This window comes from Zingiber officinale, chromosome 2A, assembly GCF_018446385.1.
Source record: "Zingiber officinale cultivar Zhangliang chromosome 2A, Zo_v1.1, whole genome shotgun sequence".
NCBI lineage: Eukaryota > Viridiplantae > Streptophyta > Magnoliopsida > Zingiberales > Zingiberaceae > Zingiber > Zingiber officinale.
The window spans coordinates 138,554,531-138,567,762 of record NC_055988.1 but is presented as its reverse complement, the minus strand read 5'-3'; positions in this window follow the sequence as shown (position 1 = coordinate 138,567,762).

The following is a 13,232-nucleotide window of genomic DNA, read 5'->3' as shown; positions in this document are numbered from 1 at the left end:
ATTTATTATAGACCAACATTCAAGTCATCCCTCAACGTGGTGTAGGATCGTTGACGTGCTAGGGGTAAATAACACGCATTATTTTTTCACTCATTTCGAAAAACACACAGAATACGTAGTGGAATAAAGAATGAAAAGACAAGCAACGCTAACAAGTTTTCTTTTACTTGGTTCGGAGCCTATGGCGACTCCTACTCCAAGGCTCACGATCGTTGATCACTTTCGTTGGGCACACTATAGATTCAAAAATTAAGTACAAGTACAAATATGCAGCTTACAAGTATTGTTCAAAATTAAGCTTTTTATGGATAGAATTTTCAGGAGCTATAAAAAGACCCTTGGAGTTAGGAAATAGTACAACAACTTCTGTAATCATTTTCCTAGTTATTTCTGAGCTTTCAGTGTGTGTAAAAAACATCTCCGCCTTCAGAGAAGGAGATTCTTAGTCAGCTTTTCAACCGCCTTGGATTAACAACCAACTAGGTTGTAACCAAGTAAATAATGACATTTTACTTATTTCTTTAAGTTGTTAATTCTGTTTTTAATTATGTTTCTAGTCTAAGTCCAAGGATCGGGAAGGGGTTTTATTTTTCTATTTCAGGCAATTCACCCTCTCTTGCCGACCTCGCTGTGCCAATATTTTTAACTCTATATTGCAGAGACATGCGTAAATCTTCGAATTTTGCACGCGTGACCACTGACAAAGCCTGATTCTGATTCTTAAGTCAAAAGTTATGACCTCCAGAAGATTGTCATATTGAACTAGTGAACTGGAGGCACCCTGAGTTGTTCAGAGGCGCCTGGAACTAAGGCATCCTAGGTCAATCGGAGGTGTCTCGGATCAAAAAAGTTATCAAGATGATAACGCACGATTACATCAGATCAGATAAGCTTCATTGGAGGCGCCCTGGGTCATTGGAAGCACCTCCAATGTAGTGTAAAATGTGCATTCGACCAAAACGTTGTATAACAATTCCTTACAAGCTTTCAAGTCCATTCTACTATGTTGTCTCCTCACAACTGCTATACTATAACTCTACTACATTGAACTGATGCTCGAATAAAAAAAATGATAATCTCAGTTAATCTTATTGACTATCTCTAGGAGTGAGCAATCCGGTCCCATCAAAGTTTCCCACCAACCACCAGAATAAATTGGGAAGCGCACGCGGTGGCCAGCCCAGAAGCCCAACATCCTTTGATTACGCCCCCCCATTTGGAGGAACCGATGCTCGAATAAGCCTCTACAACAAGAATCGCAACTACATCGAGCTATAAGTGTTAGTAAAATTTAAGTATTGTTTCTTATTTGTTATTGTATAAAGAAAGTGTAGGTTGTTATGTTGGTTCGGTTAGCACTAACGATCTAACTCAGGTTTTGATGAATGACAAAGTAGGTTAAGTTAATTTCATTGTGATCTAACATTGTAACCAAGTATACAGGAGAAGTCCAAGTAGGTCGATGGGCCGACCGGATAGCTGGCACGAAGTCCAGACAGGTCGACGGACTGACCGGATGTCTAGCATGAAGCCCAGCTAGGTCGACAGGCCGACCGGATAGCTGGCACGAAGTCCAGACAGGTCTAGGTCAACGGGCCAACCGGATAGCTGGCACGAAGTCTAGACAGGTCGATGGGCTGACCAGATGTCTAGCACGAAGTCCAAACGGGTCGAAGGGCTGACCAGATGTCTAGCAGGTAAGTTAAGGTAAGTCACTAGAGGAGAGTAACTGTGAGGACGCATTTCCGGGAAGGGAACTTAGGCGCTGATTCAACTTAGAACCATTTCGGAACTCTAAGTTGAGATTTTGGCTAGATTCCGGTCTTGGTGAGACGAAATCTAATTACTACTTGTTCCTTATATAAATTGTGCTAACACTTTGTTTTGCAGAGTTGTATAATTTGCATTCCGACTCCGACTAATGTTTTCTTGCAGGTAGCTGGAAAATAGAGGTTCGGGCGCCCGGAATGCAAATTTTATCCCCATCACACGTCGCCACGTGGAATACTTTGGTTAGCTGGGCTACGTCAGAGTCCATGCGCTTGGAAGGGATTCGGGCACCTGGAGCCTCCTATATAAGGAGGGTGAGCCCTGGAGCTAAAGACAATTCATTACAATGCCATCCAACGCTTACTCTACCGTGCTATGCTCCTGCGACGCTGAAGTTTCTCCGACAACGCGCTGTTTCTTCTTTTTTCTTAATTATTGTCTGTATTTCATTTCTTTAACTTTCTTATACTTTCACTTTGTAATAACCTTTTTTGAATTGTTAGTGGATTGCCCAACGACAGTACTCGACGAGTGCAGGTCTTGGAGTAGGAGTCGACAAAGGCTCCGAACCAAATAAAATGGTTCGTGTTAGCGTTGTATTTTTGTTTTTCCGCTGCGTACTCATCTTTTGATCGATATTCACCCCCCCCACCTCTATCGACTTTCACGATCCAACAAGTGGTATCAGAGCAGGTACCGCTCTGATTTGGTGCAACCACCAATCAGACAAAGGGGTGAAATTCTTTTTCTTTCAATTTTCAGTTTTACGTTTTAATCCAAACTGATATCGTTACCTTTTTAGAAATTTTCTCGTAGCAATTAATTTGAATTGGTGCAACACTAATTCAGTCTTAGATATTTTTTTTAAATGTCGCACTACTAATCCAAGACCAAGTCTTGAGATTTCTTATTTTTGTGTGTGTGTGTGCAAGGTAAAAATGTCTCAAGTCGAAGGCTTCAGCACAGTTCATCCTCCTCTATTCAACGGGAACGACTTCCCCTACTGGAAGAAGCGAATGGAGGTCTACTTGAAGACCGACTTCGACCAATAGTTCGGTGTCACCAGAGGCTACAAGGTCACGGTCGACAACTCCGGAAATCCACTAGACCCAGAACAGTGGACTCCAGATATGAAAAAGAAATCCTCGATAGACTTCAAAGCTCTTAACACACTACTGTGTTAGAATCGGTTGAGCTAAAGGGGGGGGTGAATGGCTCACTTCGTTTTCTTGATCAACTTGATTTTGCGCAGCGGAAACTCGAAGGCAATGCTAACTCGGATATTTACTTGGTATCCACCTCCCCAAGGAGGTAACTAGTCCAAGGATCCACACCACTCACACTCTTCCACTATCAAAAACCCTCCTTCTCGGAATCACACCGAAGGTGGAGAAATCTTACACAGTTACAACTCTTCCTCTCCAAAGTAAAGGATCACACTCACCACAATGAAGAAGAAAGGAAATATTACAGACTTTAGAAAGGCTTCTTCTTCGCTGCGTGAGTTTTGAGAAAGTAGCGAGAGGGAGATTCTGAACTTGAACACTTTTGAAGATCTTGAGCACTTGAGAGAGTTGAGACCTTAGAGAGCAATGGAACAGTATGTATTGCTTTTCTTGTCTCTTTTCTTTTTCTTCCATGCCTTTAAACGTTGAGAAAACTAACCGTTTCTCACGTAGCCGTCGCCGTGAATCGATCGGAGTCATATTTGGATCGATTCATAATTATCCGTTGGAAACCATCGCGTCACGATTAACGGCTTAGATTGCTTCACTTGAGTTTGAATCGATCGGTGCAGTTGTTGAATCGATTCAGACCTTTGCTCATGAAATCGCAGTTCTGTGAATCGATCGCCCGATCGATTGAGTAACCTCAATCGATCGGCTGATCGATCCAGGGGAAATCTGTGTTTCGCACAGAGGCTTCTTGGATTGATCGCTCGATCGATTGGATTGCCCCAATCGATCGGCTGATCGATCCAGAAGCATTCTGTACTTTGCACAGAAGCTTCCTGGATCAATCGCTTGATCGATTGGATTACCCCAATTGATCGACTGATCGATCCAGAAGCATTCTGTGCTTCGCACAGAAGCTTCCTGGATCGATCGCTTAATCGATTGGATTGCCCCAATCGATCGGCTGATCGATCCAGAAGCATTCTGTGCTTCGCACAGAAGCTTCCTGCATCGATCGCTCAATCGATTGGTTTTCCCAATCGATCGGTTGATCGATCCAAAAGCACTCTGTGCTTCGCGCAGAAACTTCCCAATCGATCGGCCGATCGATTGGCTTCCTTCCAATCGAGCGACTGATCGATCCAGAGGCATTCTGTCTCACAGCCGTGTCTAAATTGATTTTCCAATCGATTTCTGATACGTGAGGGATCGTGCATCCAGCTTTATGACCTGCAGGAACTTCTCTTGCCAAGAATCCGGTCCTCGATCTTCTTGGACTTCTCTTGCCTTGCATCCGGTCTTCTGACCTGCAAGGATTCTTTTGCCAAGAATCCGGTCCTCGACCTTCTTGGACTTCTCTTGTCTTGCATCCGGTCTTCCGACCTGCAAGAACTTCTCCTACAAACTCACACTGTATGTTAGATCCAACGTATTAACCTAAACTTAAATAATTGTCAACACATTGAAACTTCCAGGGCATGATTGCACCAACATACTATTGGAACCCTAAGGTATTTTGATGTGATCAAACAAGTTAAGTTAGGTCATGTTTTGTTTAACCCTTATGTCTAAGTGTGCAAGGGCTTAGGAACATAGGAAATTGAGCGCAAGACGCAGCTAGCGAGAAGGACGGCATGGGGAGAGAGCCGACGGGCTCGGTACGTCCGAGGGACAAGGTGACCGCGGAAGAGTACACCGGTTGACAAAAAGAACGTGTGTGACATTCGAGAGATGAGAAACCGGGGAGGAATGCTGCTTGAGGAGATGGCCGGAAGTTAGTTTCGGGTGAGCCCTATTCTGGATGGACAAGATCACCCAAGCTAGCGGAACCGGAGCGGAAGACCTGGACCGAGGTAAGCAACACCGGAGCAGAGGGCCCGGACCAGAAAGCCAACTTGGTTGACTTAGTGGTCCGAGCGCTCAGAGTTGGAATATATCCAGATCTTGGTCAAACTGAGATCCATGCATTAGGGATAAAGTTTTATCCCCCCTAGGGTGCCCAGAACCCTTCGGGGCACCCCGACCAAGGCTATAAATAAAGTCTTCGTCCAGAAACTTTTCAACAATCTCAAGTAATTAATTTTAGCACTTGTATGCTTCATTTTAGAGTTAAGCTTCTATTTCTTGTGCGTCAACGTTGTAAGAGGCTTCTCCGCCCAGACGAGATTTTTTAGTACGTTTTTCATCTGCCTTAGATTAACAACCTCCTCGGTTGTAACCAAGTAAATTGTGAGTCTCGTTTTTTTCTGTTCTATTTTGTTTACTTTGTTTATGCAAGTGTTTTAGTTGAAAATCCGAGAAAGGGATTGTTTTATTTTGCAGGGCAATTCACCCCTCCCCTCTTGTCGGCCTCCAAAGATACCAACAACTACAATGCGAGCTGACGAGGGAAGAGCTGAACTGAGTAGGGCTGCACCAAAATACGAAGGAATTATGAGACAAGTTGGTCGAACTACACGAAGGAACGAGCGACGCCAAGGTAACTAAGTGTGATCTCCTTCTAAATAAATTATTTAATATTAAAATACAGGAAGGAGAAATGACAAATCAACTTCATGCAAGGATCAAAAACATCCTCAACGGACTTCACGAGATAGGCCACCAAATGGAGAATTAGGACTTAATTAGGTACGCCTTAAACACCTCTCCTCGAAATACATTGTGGGCATCCATCATGGATGCCTACAAAATTTTGAAGAATCTCTCTAAATTGAAATTAGATGAGTTATTTTGCAAACTAGAGTTACACGAGCAGACTAATGCCAGAATCGAGAAAGGTATCGCTTTGTTTGCAGGTTCCTCCAAGGAAAGGACAAAGACCAAGCCTGAACCTGAAGATGAGTCCGACCAAGATTCTGAAGATGAAGGGTACCTGGTGAACCTGGTAAGAAAGATATTCACCAGAAGGAAGAAGAACTTCAGCAAAAAGGACCTGCAGAACATCAACTCCCCGACTGAATCAAGGAACGTGACTTGCTTCGGGTGCAATAAGAAAGGTAACTACAAGAACGAGTGTCCAAGATTGAAGAGCAACAAGTCGAAAACATCCAAGAAGAAGGCTCTCAAAGCGACCTGGGGCGACTCTGTTGGGGTTGCAAGGTTGTAAACATAGTCCCACATTGAAAACACATGGAAAAGATCATGGGTTTATAAGAGAAAAGATATCTCCATTGGCATGAGGCCTTTTGGGTAGAGTCCAAGAGCAAAATCATGAGGGTTTAGGCCCAAAGTGGACAATATCATGCCATTGTGGAAATATCTAAATTCTTTTCGATCTAACAATTAGTATCAGAGCCTGAACTGCCAGAAGGTTTAACCACCGACTGTGCATAAGAGCTATGATCTGATTGAGTCATGTGGGTACAATATTGACCTCGAACAAATAAAGGGGGGCTCCTATGTTCGGATCAAGAGGACTAGACACCAGGCAGAAAGTCCTAGTTGCGGATAGGTAAGGAAGTCCTAGTAGGTCGGGTGGACCGAGGGGCAGGAAGACCTGGTGGGTCGAGGATCGAACGTGGAAAGTCTGTGGTCCTTTGTTTGAGGGAGGGATTGTTGAGGTTGCAAGGTTGCAAACATAGTCCCAAATTGAAAACACATGGAAAAGATCATGGGTTTATAAGAGAAAAAATATCTCCATTGGCATGAGGTCTTTTGGGTAGAGCCCTAGAGCAAAACCATGAGGGTTTAGGCCCAAAGTGGACAATATCATGCTATTGTGGAGATATCTAAATTCTTTTCGATCTAACAGATTCATCCTCAGAAGAATCGGAGGCCGAAGATTAGAAGCATCAAAGCCACCTCGCGTTGATGGCTCGCGAAGAAGAATCGGAGGATGAATCGGAAGATGAGTCCGAACCCGAATCGAGCCACGAGTCTGTACTCGTTTCCGAAGGTCCCTAAGAGGTATATCTTAATTTGAATAAGAAATTTTTTAAAATTATTGCTTGTTTAATTAAGAAATTAACTGCAACTGAAAATGATAATAAATTGCTCCTTGAAGAAAAACCAAAATCTTAAAGAACAAATCATAAATTCTAATCCAACTCAAGACCTAACACTTGAGGAGGAAAATTCAACATTAAAAATAGAAATTAATAAATTAAAAGGATTTTTAGAAAAATTTCCAACAAGATCTAAAAATTTAGATCTTATTTTAAATAGTCAAAAAGTCGTCTACAATAAAACCAAACTTGACTACAAGTCAACTTTAAATAAAATGTTTAAATCACTAATAACCCAATACAAACAACAAACTAAAGCTTGGGTTCCAAAAACAAGTTTAACCACGCAAGTAGAAATTAACCAATATTACATACCCAAAGATAAAATATATTATATAAAATCTGACAAACCAAATCAAAACTCAAAACACAAACCTAGACTAACTAAATCAAAATCGAAATATTTTAAAATCCATCAAAAGTTAGACTATCATCAAGTTAAATATAATTATAAAATTAACAGACATAAACCTAGAACTAAAACATCAAAATACAAGCCAATAATTCAGGGGAGGCTCCATAATAGCTGGTACCTCTAAAACTAACCTACCCGACATGGTAACCGAAAACTAACATACCCGGCAGGGTAATTAGGACTAGTTTAAAGGGATAATAGTTTAACTTAACTAATGGTACTGGTAAAGTTTTGGATAATAGTACGTTAGAGAAACTTTGTTTATGCATGCCTAGGAAGATATGACTTCGACCTGGTGTATTTGGCTTAGTGGAACTAATTGAAGCTACCATTTATGGATCCAAACCAGTTATACCAAGGTTTTGTATTAAGTTCAATGGATAAGACTATTTAAAAAACCTCGAAGGCATGGTTATTCTAATGATGTCCAAGTGACTCATCATAGCCCAGAAGTTTATCCAAATAATGCTTATTTGTTGAGCCCAAAACTAAACATGAATCTAACACAAAGTTAAACCAAACCCTAAAATTGAACTTAACTTCATCTCACAAAAATTATAAGTTTCCCTGATTGAAAACATAGATCGGGTGAGATGACTAATGACATCGAACCGAATCGAATCGAATCGAATCAAATTGAATCAAATTGGACCAAATCGAATTAAATCAAATTAAATTAAATTAAATCTATTAACTTAAAAATTATTTTAAATCTTTTTAACTTAAAAATTATTTGAAATCTTTTTAACTTGAAAATTATTTTAAATAAAAAATTACTTTAAATCTTTTTAACTTTATAAATTATTTTGAAAAAATTATTTTAAAAAAATATATTTTAACTTTAAAAACTATTTTAAAAATTATCTTAAAAATTATTTTTAAAATTAACTTAACTTAAAAATTGTTTTAACTTTAAAAATTATTTTAAAAATAACTTTAAAAATTCTTTTAAAACTTTAAAAACCATTTAAAAAAACATTTTAAAAATTATTTTAAAATTTTTTTTAACTTAAAAAAATTATATTAAATTAAAATATTATTTTAAAAATTATTTTAACTTAAAAAATTAAACTTAATACTGTAATCTTAAACTAAAACTTAAATTTAATCTTAAATTAAATCATTAAAATTTAAATTTAAATTTAAATTTAAACTTAAGATTAAAATTGAATCTCATATTTAAAACTTAAAAACTTAAAATTAAAATAACCACAAATATTAATTTAAATCTAAAATCAAAATTGAATTAAACATATGTTAATTAATATTAAACCTATTTCAAACAATCATTTTAAAATTCTTTTATAGTTTATTTTAGAAATCCTTTTAAATAATTATTTTAAATTCTTAAAACTTAGACACCTAACTTAAAGCTTACATCTTAATTAATAAGTAATTAATCAAAATTCAATTAACTTAAACTTTAGACTTAATTAAATAATTAATAATTAAATAACTAAAACTCAATTACGTCTAACTTTACTTGAAAACTAAGGTTGACTTGATTAGTTTCTAGATTTAACCTAATCAAAATATTAACTCTACTATAAATTATTTTAAATCAAACTTGACTTTACATTAAAATGTTAATTAAAATTTTAACTACTTTAATTAAATCATAATTTATCTTAATTAAAGGTTGACTTAAATTTAACCTTACTTAATTTTATTTAATAACTTGAATAAATTTAACTTCGAATTAATACTAACTTTAAACTTAGTTAATCCCACTTAAGTTAAATTCAAAATGAAGTAAGTGAAAAGTTAAATTATTAACTCATTTAAATTATTCAAATAAGTATTAATTGGTTAAATTAAATAAAAGTTAATCAATAAATTATTGATAATGATTAACTGCTATTGAATTAGTAACAAACTATTTAACTTAATACATCTAAATATAATGTTGATTATTTTCAGTATAATTGATTAATGATTAATCAAACTTAAATGAACAATTATAACAAATATATAGAGATAATTATGTAAATAATAAAAACGTAAGTGTTATTAACTCTAAATCACCTAAAACACTTAGGTAGAAAAATTTGTCAAAGCTATGAAATTTAACATACCCAAACCTTAGTATTAAATTAAGAGGGAATATCAAATTTAGGGGGAGTATCAAATTCAGGGAGAATTAATTCAAATTTCTTTTATTTAGTATTTTGTAATTAATTTTGTTTTTTTTTAAACTACCTTTTACAAACTCAGTATTGAAAATTAGAAATTGGATTTTTATAAATTTTGAAAATTAGATTTTGTTGACTTTGAAAAATTAAAGTTTGTAAACTTACCTTTTATAATCTAATGATAAATTTTATACAAATTTATTTTTGAAAATTTATATAAACTTACTTTAGTAAACCTAACTCTTTCTGAACTTAATACTTGAAAATTACTATAAGTTTAAAAATTAACTTTTGGAGGTTACAAACTTAGCTTTAAAAATTTATAAAATTGGTTTTGGTTTATCTTCCTTTTTGAAAATTAACCTCTATACAAACCTATATTTGAAAATTGTTTTCAAACTTATTTTGAAAGTTAAGTTGATTTTTCTAAACTTAGTTATTTTGAAAACTAAAAAGAAAAAGTTAAAAGAATTTTTTTTTTAAAAAAATTCTACTTTAAACTTCCCCAAATCAATCTGATTTTAGTTCAGATTCTCTATTTCATTATTTTCCTTAACCGCTTATTTTTTCCTACATTTTTTTATGAATGTCAAAGGGGGAGGGTTAGATGGTTTAAGTTAGTTAGCAACAAAAAATTACCAAAAATAAAACAAGACTAACTTAACATCATTGCTTGTGCTTATTTATTGCATATTTTTTCACTAACTTAACCAAGTTGTCATTGCATCAAAAAGGGGGAGATTGTTGGTGCGGTTAGCATTAACAATTTAACTCAGGTTTTGATGAATGACAAAGTAGGTTAAGTTAGTTTTATTGTGATCTAACGTTGTGACCAAGTGTGCAAGAGAAGTCCAGCTAGGTCGACGGGCCGACCGGATAGCTGGCACGGAGTCCAGACAGGTCGACGGGCTGACCGGATGTCTAGCACAAAGCCCAGCTAGGTCGACGGGCCGAACGGATTGCTGGCACGAAGTCCAAATAGGTCGACAGATTGACCGAATGTTTGACACAAAGTCCAGACGGGTTGAAGGGCTGACCGGACGTCTGACAGGTAAGTTAAGGTAAATCACTAGAGGGGAGTGACTATGAGGACGCGTTCTCGGGAAGGAAACTTAGGCGTCGATCAAACTTAGAATCATTTCGGAACTCTAAGTTGAGATCTTGACTAGATTCGAGTCTCAATGAGACGAAATCTAATTACTACTTGTTCCTTATATAAATTGTGCTGACACTTTATTTTGTAGGGTTGTATAATTTGTATTCCGGCTCAGACTAATGTTTTCTTGCATGTAGCTGGAAAATAGAGGTCCGAGCGCTCGGAAGGGATCCGGGCGCCCAGACGGTTCGAGTGCCTGGAAGGTCCGAGCGCTCAGAAGGGATCCGGGTGCCCGGAATGCAAATTTTATCCCCATCATACATCGCTACGTGGAGTACTCTGGTTGGCTGTGCTACGTCGGAGTCCAAGCGCCCGGAAGGGATCTGGGCGCTTGGAGCCTCCTATATAAGGAGGGTGAGCCCTGGAGCTAAAGACAATTCACTACAACGCCATCCAACGCTTGCTCTACCGCGCTGTACTCCTACGACGTTGAAGCTTCTCTGACAACGCGTTGTTTCTTCTTTTTTCTTAATTATTATCGGTACTTTATTTCTTTAGCATTCTTGTACTCTCAATTTGTAATAACCTTTTTCAAATTTCTAGTGGATTGCCCAACGAAAGCACTCGACGAGTGCGGACCTTGGAGTAGGAGTCGACGAAGACTCCGAACCAAGTAAAACAGTTCATGTTAGCGTTGTATTTTTATTTTTCCGCTGCGTACTCATCTTTCGGTCGATATTCACCCCCCTCTATCGACTTTCATGATCCAACATGTTACACTTCTTTTTATTATTGTATTCGTTATATTTGTCCGAAGGTTCTTCAAAAGATATTTTAGTTGATTGCTCAGTCAAAATAGTCTAAGGGATCGTGGGCTTTAGAGTAATAGTCGTTGGGTTACGAACTAAGTAAAAATAAAAGTATCTTTATCTTTTGTGATATTCATACTTTAAATTTTCTGCTACATACTTGAGTTTCCGAAAAGTTTTAAAAAGGAACATGCCACTTGACCTAGATAAGTTTTAAAATGAGATCCCCCCCCTCCAATCTCGTTCATTTCGTTAGATTATATAATCTATTAGGATTATTTGTTATAGTCTTGAGGGCAATTTGGTCTTTTACCTTTTTAGTTTAGGATTTAGATATAGTCTTTTACCTTTTCAGTTTATGATTTAGATTTTTTCTTGTAATTAACTATATAAAACCTTGCACTCTCTATTTTTCAATTTAATTTGAATTCAATAATATGGCTAGTTTTTCCCTTCTCTTATTTTTACATGGTATCAGAGTGATTTTCCTTCTTTAACCTAATTTTTTCTGCCACCCCCTGTTATTACTTTATGTTGCCGCTGTCGACTCCTATTGCTGCTATTGATTTCTGCGCCGACATATATTTTCTGTCCTGCTGTTGTTGATTTCGGCGCCGACATCTATTTTCTATCGATTACGCTGATGCCCTATGTTGACGATTTTTACATTTAATTTGACATCCTTTTCTGTCTCAGATTCTTTGTGTGACCACGGGTCGTCCTGATATCAGTTTTTGCAGATCATACAAATGTATATCCTTATAGTTTGGTTATTCTGAGAAATATTTGCTCTGTCATCATGCCTGGTTGTGCAGATGCTTCATGGAAATCTGATTCATATTTGTTTGAGCAGTTTCAACAGTTCCTTTCTTCACAACCCTTTGCCAAATCCGCTTCCTCTCATATAGGTTTGTCGTTGTCTGGTATTTCAGGTATATCTTCATCCTTATGGATTTTGGATTCTGGTGCTTCCCATCATATGTCATCCAATTTGTCATCTTTTGTTTCTTTTTCTCCCACTTCATCTATATCTATTGTGACTGTTGATGGTACTCCTATGTCATTAGTAGGTGTTGGTTCAATTGTTACATCTTCTTTATCTCTTACTAATGTTTATTATATTCCGAGTCTTACTTTAAATCTTGTTTCTGTTAGTCAATTATGTGAGTCTCGATACCTAGTCTCTTTTTCTTCATCCAATTGTTATGTACATGACCCGCAATCTCAGAGGCTAATTGGGACACGCCATAGGCAAAAAGGACTCTATATTTTAGATGAACTCAAATTACCAGAAGTTGTAGCTTCGAGTGTGGATTTATCGTCTTTTCATCTAAATCATTCATCTTCTGATTTTTATTTATAGCACTCTCGCTTAAGTCATGTTTTAACGCCTCGTTTGCAGTTTTTAGCCTCTACAGGAGCATTAGGACCTTTAAAAAGTTTTGATATTTCTGATTATAGTGGTTGTAAACTGGCCAAATTTTCTGCCTTACCATTTTCTAAAAGTCTTTCTTTTTCTTCTGTTCCATTTGATCTTATCCATTCTGATGTGTGGGGACCCTCTCCTATTCCTACAAAAGGGGGGTGAAGGTATTATATTTCATTTATTAATGATTGTACTCGTTACTCTTGGGTCTATCTTATGAAACACAGGTCTGATTATCTTATAATTTTTAATAACTTTAGAGCTCTTGTGAAAACTCAACATTCTAGTGTCATAAAGTGTTTTCGTTGTGATTTGGGGGGTGAATACACTTCGAATCAATTTTCACATTTACTTGCTTCTGATGGTACTATTCATCAAACCTCATGTACAGATACTCCTGAACAA